This window comes from Oncorhynchus keta, chromosome 14 (genome assembly GCF_023373465.1).
Source record: "Oncorhynchus keta strain PuntledgeMale-10-30-2019 chromosome 14, Oket_V2, whole genome shotgun sequence".
NCBI classification, from domain to species: domain Eukaryota; kingdom Metazoa; phylum Chordata; class Actinopteri; order Salmoniformes; family Salmonidae; genus Oncorhynchus; species Oncorhynchus keta.
Window position 1 is genome coordinate 20,345,627 of NC_068434.1, and position 10,134 is coordinate 20,355,760.

Sequence of the window (10,134 nt, forward strand, 5' to 3'; positions counted from 1 at the left end):
TCAGAGTGACCATGTTATAAGTTCCCTGTCTTCTTAATTTGTTGGTGTGTACTGTATGTGAGAGCGTGTACAACAGTAGGCCTATAGGGTATGAGAGCGTTAAGCACATTTGGAAACACATCTACACCACAAAGTAGGGCCAGGATTCAATTCAAGATGCGTTATAGAGCAGAGCATTATACAGTAATACAGTCATACAGTCCAACTTCATTGGAGTCCACCTGTTGTAAATTGAATTGTTTGGACATGATGTGGAAAGGCACACACCCATTTATATATAAAGTCCCACAGTTGACAGTGCATGTCAGAGCAAAAACCAAGCCATGAGGTCGAAGGAATTATCCGTAGAGCTCAGAGACAGGATTGTGTCGAGGCACAGATCCAGGGAAGGGTACAAACACATTTCCCCACGAACACAGTGGCCTCCATCATTCTTAAATGGAAGAAGTTTGGAACCACCAACACTCTTCCTAGGGATGGTCGCCCGGCCAAACTGAGAAATCGGGGGAGAAGGGCCTTGGTCAGAGAGGTGACCAAGAACCTGATGGTCACCCACAGAGCTCTAGAGTTCCTCTGTGGAGATGGGAGAACCTTCCAAAAGGACAACCATCTCTCAACCTATCAGGCCTTTATGGTAGAGTGGCCAGACGGAAGTCATTCTTCATTAAAAGGCATATGACAGCCCACTTGGAGTTTGCCAAAAGGCACCTAAAGACTCTCAGACCACAAGATTCTCTGGTCTGATGAAACCAAGATTGAACTATTTGGCCTGAATGCCAAGCATCATTTAGAGGAAATCTGGCCCCATCCCTACAGTGCAGCATGGTGGTGGCAGCATCAAGCTGTGGGGATGTTTTTCAGCAGCAGGGACTGAGAGACCAGTCAGGATCAAGGGAAAGATGAACGGAGCAAAGTACACAGAGATCATTGATAAAAACCTGCTCTAGGTTCACCTTCCAACAGGACAACAACCCTAAGCACACAGCCAAGAGAACGCAGGAGTGGCTTTGGGACAAGTCTCTGAATGTCCTTGAGTGGCCCAGCCAGAGCACGGACTTGAACCCTATCGAACATCTCTAGGGAGACCTGAAAATAGTTGCGCATCAATGCTCTCCATCGAACCTGACAGAGCTTGAGAGGATCTGCAGAGAAGAATGGGAGAAACTCCCCAAATACAGATGTGCAAAGCTTGTAGCGTCAAACTCAAGAAGACTCAATGCTGTAATCACTGCCAAAGGTGCTTCAACAAAGTACTGAGTAAAGGGTCTGAATACTTAAGTATTTATATATTTTTTTAAATAAATTAGCAAATATTTCCAAAAACCTGCTTTTGCCATTATGGGGTATTGTATGTAGATTGATAACTGTAATCTAACAAAAAGTGGAAAAAGTTAAGGGGTCTGAATACTTTCCGAAGGCACCGGGGTAGGCCGCCATTGTAAATAAGAATATGTTCTTAACTGACTTGCCTAGTTAAATAAAGGTAAAAATTTTTTTTTTTTTAATATGCCATTTAGCAGATGCTTTCATTCAAAGCAATTTACAGTCATGTGTGGATTCATTTTGAGTACAGGTAGTCCTGGGAATTAAACCCACTATCTTGGCGTTGCAAGCGACATTCTCTACCAGCTGAGCTACCAACTCAGCTATAATTTACGCTTGAGCCGACATGTGTAGCGTTTACCGTGAATGAGATATCAGCAAACTTTGAGGAAAATGCCTTTAAAAAGGCTCATTGTCTGGCTGTCCAGTGCACTGCTATTTAAATGCGCCTTGGATTGAATCCTGGCTTCAAACTACAAGCACCTCAGTTAAATGTTTAATGACACTGGCACCTCCAACTCTGAAAGTTGAGCTGCCGTTGTTTTTCTCCCTTCCATCCTCCCCACCACCACTCCATTCCACTCCACCCACCTAAACCCTGTGATAAGCTCCCAGGCTGATGAGGCAGGCACAGGCAGCCGTCTCCAGCAGAGCATGTGGAGCTGGGAGACTCACTGCACACTGATTTCATGCACGCTCACTCACACAGAAAAGAGGGGATCTGTGGAGCAGAAATGCTTCTCTTATTAGCAAAACTCATCCACCTGCACGCTACATTGAGTCCCTGGCAATTTCACAAGAAATCAAGAGGACAAACGCTCATAGCATGAGCCAATGGGCTGCTGTAGCTCTGCTGTCACTGTACCATCAACCTGCCATTTTGACACTCTGAATCATCCTAAGTTTGCTCCTTCTCAGATTCTAGACGAAAGGTCATCTCACCAGCCACATTCCCCCATGATACCTGGGGCCAGTGGTGGAAAAAGTACCCAATTGTCATACTTGAGTACAAGTAAAGATACTTTAATAGAAAATGACTCAAGTAAAAGTGAAAGTCACCCAGTAAAATACTACTTGAGTAAAAGTCTAAAAGTATTTGGTTTTAAATATACTTAAGTATCAAAAGTAAAAGTATAAATCATTTCAAAATCCTTGTATTAAGCAAACCAGACTGCATAATTATTCATTTTTTAATGATGTATAGCCAGAGGCATGCTCCAACACTCATCATTTACAAACTAAGCATGTGTTTAGTGAGTCTGCCAGATCAGAGGCTGTAGGGATGACCAGGGATGTTCTCTGTTTAGTGAGTCCACCAGATCAGAGGCTGTAGGGATGACCAGGGATGTTCTCTGTTTAGTGAGTCCTCCCAGATCAGACCCTGTAGGGATGACCAGGGATGTTCTCTGTTTAGTGAGTCCTCCAGATCAGAGGCTGTAGGGATGACCAGGGATGTTCTCTGTTTAGTGAGTCCACCAGATCAGAGGCTGTAGGGATGACCAGGGATGTTCTCTGTTTAGTGAGTCCTCCAGATCAGAGGCTGTAGGGATGACCAGGGATGTTCTCTGTTTAGTGAGTCCACCAGATCAGAGGCTGTAGGGATGACCAGGGATGTTCTCTGTTTAGTGAGTCCACCAGATCAGAGGCTGTAGGGATGACCAGGGATGTTCTCTGTTTAGTGAGTCCTCCAGATCAGAGGCTGTAGGGATGACCAGGGATGTCTCTGTTTAGTGAGTCCGCCAGATCAGAGGCTGTAGGGATGACCAGGGATGTTCTCTGTTTAGTGAGTCCGCCAGATCAGAGGCAGTAGGGATGACCAGGGATGTTCTCTGTTTAGTGAGTCCGCCAGATCAGAGGCTGTAGGGATGACCAGGGATGTTCTCTGTTTAGTGAGTCCACCAGATCAGAGGCTGTAGGGATGACCAGGGATGTTCTCTGTTTAGTGAGTCCGCCAGATCAGAGGCTGTAGGGATGACCAGGGATGTTCTCTGTTTAGTGAGTCCACCAGATCAGAGGCTGTAGGGATGACCAGGGATGTTCTCTGTTTAGTGAGTCCTCCAGATCAGAGGCTGTAGGGATGACCAGGGATGTTCTCTGTTTAGTGAGTCCGCCAGATCAGAGGCTGTAGGGATGACCAGGGATGTTCTCTGTTTAGTGAGTCCGCCAGATCAGAGGCTGTAGGGATGACCAGGGATGTTCTCTGTTTAGTGAGTCCTCCAGATCAGAGGCTGTAGGGATGACCAGGGATGTTCTCTGTTTAGTGAGTCCACCAGATCAGAGGCTGTAGGGATGACCAGGGATGTTCTCTGTTTAGTGAGTCCACCAGATCAGAGGCTGTAGGGATGACCAGGGATGTTCTCTGTTTAGTGAGTCCACCAGATCAGAGGCTGTAGGGATGACCAGGGATGTTCTCTTGATAAGTGTGTGAATTAGGCAATTTTCCTGTCCTGCTAAGCATTCAAAATGTAATGAGTTTTTTGGGGTGTCAGGGAAATATATGGAGTAAAAAGTACATTGTTTTCATTAGGAATGTAGTGAAGTAAAAGTCACAGTTGTCAAAAATATAAATAGTAAAGTAAAGTACGGATACCCCAAAAAATACTTAGGTAGTACTTTCAAGTATTTTTACTGAAGTACTTTACACCACTGCCTGGGGCCCAATTTATTAGGCACTAAATGGAAGAAAACCGACTGAAACAGGGAGGGCCTATCTGAACTTGTCCAATAACAAACGTTCAGTTTGTTTTCCGTTGCAAAGCCACGGTGAGCCTTAATGAATCCGGCGCACAATTGGCCCAGCGTCGGGTTAGAGTTTGACAGGTGTAGGCAGTCACTGTAAATAAGAATTTGTTCTTAACTGGCTTGGCTAGTTAAATAAAAGGTTAAAAGAAATACAGCCTTGATCGTTGTTCCTAACTCTCCCAGTGGATATATTCATTTAGAAATGTCTGACATGGGCGATGTATTTCACAGGTGCATATGAAAAGCCTTTCATGGAATTACTTCAAAGGAAAGAATAATTACGTTTGGAAAAATAATTTGTCTAAGGGACAATGAGTGATCCTGAAATAAATATGTCAACATGGCTCTAAACGGATCTGCTTTCTGGACTCTACCATCTCTCTATCTACCTTTAAAGACAGATTCTCCGGGTACTTTGGAGACAAGCAAGTATCTTTTAAACATCCCACTTTGAGCTGGATGTGTCAATGTGTAGTTCATATATGTATAATCTATGAGCAGAATAACTGTTTTGTCTCAATTAGCCACTGAAATCCCTAGTTTGAAAGTGACTGTGCTCTGGAAGCTGTCCCGCACAATTTTCCATACATGTACCTCGCCATGAGCCAGGCCCCTAGCAATTCGAGTTCCAGCCAATGAGCTTCAGCCCTTTGCCATTTGAGTGACAGCTAGAAAGATGCACAGCGAGAGAGAGAGAGCAATGATGTGGTGCACATATCTGCACATTTGTGACGTAGTACGCAATTTCCAGGGACTACTTTTGGCTCATGGGCGTTATTTTCAGAACCGCTGGCTACCTTGTATACAAAAGTACCAGAGAATATCTTGGTACATCTTAAATACAGTACGGTATTTATATGTGGGATATTGTTTTTCAACAGGAGAAGTTCCAAAATAGCTGGGGTGTGTCTTTAAATGGATGAGGGATGGGGTAAATATCAAGTTAGCCATGGTTCATGTCATTGATGAAAGAATTACAGTTCTCCTTTCTTCCTCATTCTGATCCCATGATGATGAGCATATGTGGATAGAGTTAAAGCTGAGTTGATGCCTTGAAAGCATCAACACCATTATCCCAGAAACCCTAGACCCACTCCAATTTGCATACCGTCCAAACAGATTCACAGATGATGCAATCTCTATTGCAATCCACACCGCCCTTCCCCACCTGGACAAAAGGAACACTTATGTGAGAATGCTATTCATTAACTACAGCTCAGCGTTCAACACCATAGTCCCCTCATAGCTCATCACTAAGCTAAGGATCCTGGGACTAAACACTTCCCTCTGCAACTGGATCCTGGATTTCCTGACGGGCCACCCCAGGTGGTGAGGGTAGGTAGCAACACATCTGCCACGCTGATCCTCAACACTAGAGCTCCCCAAGGGTGCGTGCTCAGTCCCCTCCTGTACTCCCTGTTCACCCACGACTGCATGGCCAGGCACGACTCCAACACCCTCATTAAGTTTGTAGACGACACAACAGTGGTAGGCCTGATCACCGACAATGACGAGACAGCCTATATGGAGGAGGTCAGAGACCTGGCCGGGTGGTGCCAGAATAACAACCTATCCCTCAATGTAACCAAGACTAAAGAGATGATTGTGGACTACAGAAAAAGGAGGACCGAGCACGCCCCCATTCTCATCGACGGGGCTGTAGTGGAGCAGGTTGAGAACTTCAAGTTCCTTGGTGTCCACATCAACAACCAACTAGAATGGTCCAAACACACCAAGACAGTCGTGAAGAGGGCATGACAAAGCCTATTCCCCCTCACAAAACTAAAAAGATTTGGCATGGGTCCTCAGATCCTCAAAAGGTTCTACAGCTGCAACATCGAGTTGCATCACTGCCTGGTACGGCAATTGCTCGGCCTATGACCGCAAGGCACTACAGACGGCAGTGCGTATGGCCCAGTACATCACTGGCGCTAAGCTGCCTGACATCCAGGACCTCCACGCCAGGCGGTGTCAGAGGAAGGCCCTAAAAATTGTTATAGACCCCAGCCACCCCAGTCATAGACTGTTCTCACTACTACTGCATGGCAAGCGGTACCAGAGTGCCAAGACTAGGACAAAAAGGCTTCTCAACAGTTTTTACCCCCAAGCCATAAGACTCCTGAACAGGTAATCAAATGGCTACCTGGACTATTTGCATTGTGTGCCACCCCCCCAACCCCTCTTTTTACGCTGCTGCTACTCTCTGTTTATCATATATGCAGTCACTAACTATACAGTCATGTACAGTGCCTTGCGAAAGTATTCGGCCCCCTTGAACTTTGCGACCTTTTGACACATTTCAGGCTTCAAACATAAAGATATAAAACTGTATTTTTGTGAAGAATCAACAACAAGTGGGACACAATCATGAAGTGGAACGACATGTATTGGATATTTCAAACTTTTTTAACAAATCAAAAACTGAACAATTGGGCGAGCAAAATTATTCAGCCCCCTTAAGTTAATACTTTGTAGCGCCACCTTTTGCTGCGATTACAGCTGTAAGTCGCTTGGGGTATGTCTCTATCAGTTTTGCACATCGAGAGACTGAAATGTTTTCCCATTCCTCCTTGCAAAACAGCTCGAGCTCAGTGAGGTTGGATGGAGAGCATTTGTGAACAGCAGTTTTCAGTTCTTTCCACAGATTCTTGATTGGATTCAGGTCTGTACTTTGACTTGGCCATTCTCACACCTGGATATGTTTATTTTTGAACAATTCCATTGTAGATGTTGCTTTATGTTTTGGATCAGTCTTGTTGGAAGACAAATCTCCGTCCCAGTCTCAGGTCTTTTGCAGACTCCATCAGGTTTTCTTCCAGAATGGTCCTGTATTTGGCTCCATCCATCTTCCCATCAATTTTAACCATCTTCCCTGTCCCTGCTGAAGAAAAGCAGGCCCAAACCATGATGCTGCCACCACCATGTTTGACAGTAGGGATGTTGTTTTCAGGGTGATGAGCTGTGTTGCATTTACGCCAAACATAACGTTTTGCATTGTTGCCAAAAAGTTCAATTTTGGTTTCATCTGACCAGAGCACCTTCTTCCACATGTTTGGTGTGTCTCCCAGGTGGCTTGTGGCAAACTTTAAACAACACTTTTTATGGATATCTTTAAGAAATGAGCAAGAATTCTTCTTGCCACTCTTCCATAAAGGCCAGATTTGTGCAATATACGACTGATTGTTGTCCTATGGACAGTGTCCCACCTCAGCTGTAGATCTCTGCAGTTCATCCAGAGTGATCATGGGCCTCTTGGCTGCATCTCTGATCAGTCTTCTCCTTGTATGAGCTGAAAGTTTAGAGGGACGGCCAGGTCTTGGTAGATTTGCAGTGGTCTGATACTCCTTCCATTTCAATATTATCGCTTGCACAGTGCTCCTTGGGATGTTTCAAGCTTGGGAAATCTTTTTGTATCCAAATCCGGCTTTAAAAACTTCTTCACAACAGTATCTCGGACCTGCCTGGTGTGGTCCTTGTTCTTCATGATTCTCTCTGCGCTTTTAACGGACCTCTGAGACTATCACAGTGCAGGTGCATTTATACGGAGACTTGATTACACACAGGTGGATTGTATTTATCACCATTAGTCATTTAGGTCAACATTGGATCATTCAGAGATCCTCACTGAACTTCTGGAGAGAGTTTGCTGCACTGAAAGTAAAGGGGCTGAATAATTTTGCACGCCCAATTTTTCAGTTTTTGATTTGTTAAAAAAGTTTGAAATATCCAATAAATGTCGTTCCACTTCATGATTGTGTCCCACTTGTTGTTGATTCTTTACAAAAAAATACAGTTTTATATCTTTATGTTTGAAGCCTGAAATGTGGCAAAAGGTCGCAAAGTTCAAGGGGGCCGAATACTTTCGCAAGGCACTGTATATACTACCTCAAATCAGCCTGACTAACCGGTGTCTGTATGTAGCCTCGCTACTTTTATAGCCTCGCTGCTGTATATAGCCTGTCTTTTTACTGTTGTTTTATTTCTTTACTTACCTATTGTTCATTTAATACCTTTTTTGCACTATTGGTTAGAGCCTGTAAGTAAGCATTTCACTGTAAGGTCTACCTACACCTGTTGTATTCGGCACATGTGACAAATAAACTTTGCTTTGATTCGAGTGTCTTTAATAATGATACAAAAAAATGGTGCAATTTTCGACTGATATTCATTATTGAAAAAGTAATTAATGATCCAATGGGCTGGGCAGGACACTTGATCTGAGTTGGATGCTGTCAATATCATAAAGTACGCAAACCAAAACACAAGAAAAGCAGCAGTGAGTGACAAAGGCAAGCATGAGTGGAGTGCTGAGCAAGACTGAAGCCCATATAATATAATCAAAGATGGTTTAGTATGAAGATTTGTAGAAAGTATTTCTGCAATAGAATTTCCCGATCACAATTGTAGGTGATGTCATGGCGACATTGGCTAGCTAAACTCATGCACAGAAACACGTCATCGGGTCTAATGGTCATCTCATGCCAAACTGAGCATGTACAGGCCGTCAAATCAAAGGCACTCATTCGATATAAAGCTGTTTTTGACAAAAATGGAAATGTGTCAGTTTGTCACTTTCATGAGGTTGGAGTAATAACATGTTCAACTTAAGACATCGGCTCAAATCTAGGTTTTGCCTTTAGATTGAGAAAAATAACAACCAGGAAGACATTTAAACTTCTCTTATTGACTTTTCAAACCCCCGTCTGGTCTGCCAAGTCTGCTTCTCAAGTGTTCCCGGAAGACTTGCTATGTTGGGCCTCTGGGTTTAGAAACTCTGTGGTATCATCACCTTCAGACTCATCAGGCTCTAATTCTAATGGCCTAATTGGCTAGGTGTCAATATCTGGACAAGGTGTGCTGCCAGCTACAGCTCTGTTGTATAAGAATGGCCCTATAATGACAATAAACAATGTGTTATAGACAGTCAACCAATTACAGACCCTAACACAGGGACTGACCCCACTTATCTACCACTTGTGGTGTTGCGTCAGAGACACAGTTACTCATACGATGACGCGAGGCTAGTACAGCATATGAGAGAAAATCATGAGCTTAACGACTTCCTGTGTAAGTGTGCGGTTCCAGAGAGGGTTGTTGACGGTGACACTAGCATACCCTGGCCCTGTCCTAGATAATGAGGTTGCAGGGAGGGAGGAGGGCAGGCCAAGTTGTCAGCAGAGCTAGCTAGGTGCTCACACTGCTTAGATAAACATGGAGGATTAGTGCCCCAGTTAAAGTTGGGGCAAAGAGGATTAGCCTCTCCTGTGAGGTAGCAAGAGATTCCCGGTGTCCTTCAGCAAGGCTAGGGAGGGAGGGAGTGAGGGATGGAGTGAGGGATGGAGTGCGGGATGGATGGATGGAGGGAGGGAGGGAGGGAGGGAGGGAGGGAGGGAGTGCGGGATGGATGGATGGAGGGAGGGAGGGAGGTGGGAAAGTGATGGATGAGGCTCTGGGTCCATATTCACAAAGTGCAGCTATAGGTCAGATTTCCCTTTGAGATCATAATAAATAAGATTATATGGATAGGGGGGGACCTGATCCAACATCAGCACCCCTTATTGTTAATACAGGCCCTGCAGCACTTCTGCCTACTACCTATCTGAGACATATGACTGTTTAACCAGACAACAGGAGAAGACATAGGAGCAAGGTGGATGAATAAAGGAGAAAAACTTAAAGGTGCTTTGGAAGGTAGTAGGCTTTGACTTTTGTTGGAGAATGTGTTTTTAAATTGGAGAAGTAATTAGTCAGGGTCATATTCATTTGGGCACACCGTAGCAAAACATTTTGCAGTGGAAAAAGAGCATTTCTTATTGCACAAGTTCAAGTGGTCCCTTACTGTTTCAGTTTGTTTCCTTCCATTTAGTGCCTAATGAATACAACCTTTGTGCTGTAGGGAAGAAAGGCCACTGAGCATATTTAGGAATTTAGACCTCTGCTTCCATCTGCTGACCAACATAAGGATTGCTGTTGATTGCAGATTCAGAACAGCAAGAAATCATATAGCTCATGCAATTTGATATTATGTCATATGATTAATTCATAAAAAAAGGAGACGCACTTCACAAA